This window comes from Filicampus tigris, chromosome 8 (assembly GCF_054856515.1).
Source record: "Filicampus tigris isolate MCC_2025a chromosome 8, RoL_Ftig_1.0, whole genome shotgun sequence".
NCBI lineage: Eukaryota > Metazoa > Chordata > Actinopteri > Syngnathiformes > Syngnathidae > Filicampus > Filicampus tigris.
The window spans coordinates 22,630,181-22,635,347 of NC_141224.1; positions in this window are offsets into that span (position 1 = coordinate 22,630,181).

Here is a 5,167-nt window from a genome sequence, read left to right on the forward strand (position 1 = left end):
CGGTCAAATCACTTTGGAAGCATGTGTTTTTAAAGGTGCTATATAAATAAAGTTATTATTGTATTATTAAATGATTTACTCAATTTCAGTATTGTTTTAGGAGAAACGAAAAAAACTACACAATTTCAAAGCCAGATAGTTACCTGAAACAGTTTGTGTTCAGTTTACAACGGTACACTGTAGTCAGGGTCGATTAAGGCCTGATCCCAATACCACCCCTTACCCGTCCCTTAGCCCTAGATTTGCGTATTCACGAGAACCGAGAGTCATCCAAATTCTCCATAAACTTTTGGGGGAGCGTCAAAGACAAGGGACGTATGGCCCTTGAGCACCAAGACAGATCCGACCTCCCTAGACGACAAGAGTTCTACACACTCCGCCCCCTTGGCAACAGCTGAGAATAACATTGGTGAGCGAAAAGGGAAACACATACTCAACTCAACTACCCACTTCGCACCAGGTGGTGCATAACGCCTCCACACTCTTCCTCCAATCTACCCTTGATGAGCCGCGGCCCTCACCTCGTTCCATGTCCTCCATCCTGCATGTGCCCTTTCTAATTTTAAATCCATCCACTTGTCGTTCTAGCTAGTGTTAAGCTAACCAGTGTATTTTCGTGTCCTCTCCAGTGTGCAAGTGGCCAAACTCCCTCCAACTGCAGCTGTGACGGCGTGAGGCAAACAATGAAGTAACAAAGACAATGGCATTGGTAAACTGTCTGGATTAACTTCATTGACTGTTTAACAGTTGAATTTAATGATAGATTACCAGCTAAATATTTCCAGGCACATACAAACGCTTCTGTGTTTTGTTCTCGAAATTAGCAGGGTGTCAGACAGGACATGCCATTCTCCCACATACATGCGTCACACATAGACGTGACACGTGCGCGTGTGTGTGTATGTGTGTGTGTGTGTGTGTGTGTGATGTGACGCAAATCTGGAAATACTCATCTGGTGTTTGTTTTTAACAGCTATTTCACTACTCAATTCGAGTCACCACCGATTTGTGTACAGCCCTTGTGGTTATCCTTATTTTATTGCTTGCTATTGAGACATGCATGCACTTTGCATTCCGCTGTGATAGCTTTTTCATAGACCAGAATCCCGTGCGAGCAGATACTGCCAACAGCAGTGAATAATGATACAGATTCGCCTTTCAATGACGCTACGTCACGGCTCCACTTCCTGCAGACCAAGAAGGAGCAGGATGTCTGCTTAGCTGCCATGGCATCTCGGAGAGATTGGTCCCACGATGCAATTTTTCTTGATAAACCATATTAATTTTTCATCTGACAACCTCAGGTACTCTTTAAGTTTTTGGTAAATGCTCGCTATAGAGCTGACTTACAAGACATCGAAGCTAAATAGCAACACAGATGCTGTTGTTTCTGAATACCGTGACAAATTAATTTTCATACATGAATTTCGAAATTTTATTATATACTGTACTTAGTACAATCAGATTTTTAAGTTGTTGGTTGAAGCTTGTTATTTTCAGTTTGTCGGAGCAAAATGACAACACTGACGCTCGAGACGGACATATTGAAATAGTTAGGAAATAAAAAGATTCAAAACCTATATTATCGAAATGTTTTGTGAAAGGAGCTAGTTTTTTTTTAGCCAGCTTACTTTTTTAGCCATCTTCCTTAGCATGAAGGTCTTTTACAACACTTTGCAATGTATTTCACTTCCCATAAGATAGCGCTGCCAGGCTGTGCAGAAAACATCTTAGTCTTCTGCTCCTACAAATTTTTTTTGAGTGTCTTTTGCGTGTTGCATGAGAAAGATAACCTGGATAACCCAAGCAATGCACACAAAGTTGAAAGATGTGGAAGTGAATAAACAATTGTCATATCTGGTTACAACACAACCAGCACGTGGCTCAAAGTGATGACGTTGCCGATCTAGTACGTTTCCAATTCCTAGCAGGATTTTAATTAACCGTTCTTTTATTTTGGCAATCAGTATAGTTTAACAGTTCAACAAGAAGTTTCATTCCTCCTACTACTTAATGGTCATAAAGCGTGTACTGAGTGTTTTGAGTGCATTTGAATTAAATTAGAAACTGGTTTTAGGACTGGGTGAACAACCCAAGGGGAAAAAGAGCAAGAAAGTAGGCTGGTCTACAGTAAATAACTGTTAGTAATAACAAAGATATAATACACACATTTGTACATACTTAAATATGAAGTTCCAGCCTGAGATTTTCTCATGTTTCACCTTTCTCCACCACAAATATAAATAAAGCTGTTACTGCTCGTCTAGCTTTTTCATTTTACATTCAACAATGTAGATGGATTGGCCTTTCATATTAATCGTGAGAGTTAAATGTATTCAAATGAATTATTCAATCATGAAATCAATTTAATCTAATCTAATTTCCTGATCAAATATATCATTTTAAGTGCCGTTAAAGTCATACATTTATAAATATACAGCAATCAACAATGTAGGTTAGCAACCTGTACACCCATTAGTTAATTCAATGCACATAAAGCAGTGTGCCTAACTCAGTCAGCGACAGTGAACACTTTCTACCACAGCCTTTTGATCATAATGCAGCGTCTTACCAGCTGCCTCCTTTAACTCATGTGGATGATTCAATCCTGCACAATCTGTTCCATTGCAGCTGTAGGCCAACATGCAAAGCCTCTTTGTCCCTCTCTTTACTTGATAGCGGTGTTTGTTTACGTCTGGTTTGTTGTCAGCTGTGGCTGGGTGTCTCGCTTTTTATGCTCCGGGCAGGAACCCTGATTGAAAACTACTTCACCCTGCTCCTCTTCGCATGTTTAATTAAATGTTTATATTACTTTTATTTCTCTGCTCTCTCTTTTCCTCACAGTAATTGCCTTAAATCAAAGGCAACTTTATTAATCAAGTTTTATGGTATGTTTGTGGCCCCTGGAAATCTCAGGGCTTCAAGCAATTGCCAGTGTTTGCCTAATAGTAGGGCCACCCCCGACAGTAGTTGTATGGCTAGTTAACTAGGAGAGGTTTTCTGTCACCTTTGTGTGGTCCTCTAATTAGGTAGAAAAAGCTGAAGAAGTAGCCAACAGGAACCACAGTAGTCAAGCTTCGTGGCAAAAGAACCATTCAGTCACTGTGACCATTTCCTGACGGGTGTCAAAAACACGCCTGGTCTGCCTCTCATCAAACCCCCTGTGCAGAAATAGGAAGTGAGATTCTCAGCGGAAAGATTAAAGTTTTTTGCAAGCACTGTTGGCAGCTGCACATGCCCTAAAGATAAACTTTATCCGGCCTCATGTGCAAAACTTTGCTGGGGTCATTTATCATTTTCGAAAGTAATACATTTCCAAGGTGCTTGTATTTCGGACAAGAACAGAAGTCCACTCCAGGGTGGCCTGTTGCTGGGTCACTGCTTTGACAGATAAACAGTGCTCAACTCAGTACTGTTTTGCTCAGAGCTGGGCATTTTACAGAAATTTCCCAGTCCGTTTATCGCCTTATGCCTGCAGCCGGAGTACCCTTTCGCCCTCTGTCTATCTGCCTTTTTGTCCAGCCGGAACAAATAGTAATGGCCCATAGGCTGGTCCGCCTATCATTTTCAACGGGCTTCCATTTGCGTTTCCGTCTACAGACTTTGACCACTCGTACCATCAAATACTGTAAAGTATACCCATGTTGGGGACTCGAGTCAAATGACTTGGACTGGAGTCGACTGGAGTTATGGATTTTATGAGTTGTGACTTGCTGAGCAAAAACTTTTGAGAGACTCGACTTGACTTTGATTTGGCATTCATGAGACTTGATGTGATTATTTTTAGGGCTTAGGTGGACTCGTTGCACAAGAGTCACAGACAAAAGGGTTAGGGTTATTGAGCCAAAGATCAATATATTTGGATTCAAGCAAAGCCGTCCCCAGACCTCAGTCTTTAGTGGGGCATGGAGGGCCCAATTTTATTAATGATAATAATAAATCATATTAAATTAATAACATTAGTTTGTAGAATGAATGACTGAATTATTATTACCGACAAGCAACTGCATGTGTGATTCGAGTGAAACAGTGCAATGTTCTATCACGTCTTCGAGAGAAAAAAATAGCTAACTAATAATTTCTGGCTCCAGAAAGGCACTCTCCAAATTTACAATGTTGCTTGATAAACTAAAAACATTGTTGTTATTTCCTCACGTGGTGGAATATAACATTTTGTGCTGGTGTGCTTCCTTGTGACAACACCTTCCCCTGGCCTCACCACCTGTGAAAGGGACAATAGGTATCTGGTGCAATGTTTGCTGAGCAGCGACTGAGGGCAGGCGCCTTGGTGGTCCGATCCCTGGCTACAGAAGGTGGCTCTAGGGACGTGGAATGTCAACTCTCTGGAAGGGACGGAGCCAGAACAGGTACTGAGGTTAAGAAGTTCCAACTAGACATAGTCGGCTCGCGTCGACACAAAGCTTGTCGTCTTGAGAGGCACGTTGGACTCTCTTGCACTCTGGAGTTGCCCATGGTGAGAGGTGCTGAGCAGGTGGGCACATACTTATTGATCCTGATTGTTGTTTGTGCCTATGCACCAAACAACAGTTCAATGTACCCACTGTTTTTGGAGTCCTTGGAGGGGGTTAGGGTTAGTGAACCTGCTGGGGACTCCATCGTTTTGCTGGGGGACTTCGGTGCTCATGTAGACAAGGACAGTGAAACATGGAAGGGCATGAATGAGAGGGACGGCCCACCGATCGGAAGCCGAGCGGTCTTCTGTTATTGGACTTCTGTGCTCATTACATACTATTTTACTTAACAAACACCATGTTAGAAGATAAGGGCGTCCATATGTGCACTTGCCACCAGGACACTCTTGGCAGCAATTTGATCAATCAATCAATCAATCACATTTTATTTATATAGCACTTTTCATACATAAAAATGCAACTCAAAGTGCTTTAAAACATTCAAAGCAAAACATAGAATTATCTTCAATCAAAAGAAAAGATAAATTATTTAAAAGTTGTTGAAAGCCAAACTAAAAAGGTGTGTCTTGAGCTTCCTCTTAAAAATATCAACAGTCTCTGCAGACCTGACATCCTCTGGCAGGCTATTCCAAAGGTGAGGACCAAAATGGCTGAATGCAGCCTCGCCATGCATTTTGGTCCTCACCCTTGGAATAAATAAAAGGCCGGCGCCAGAGGACCTCAGGATCCGCGAG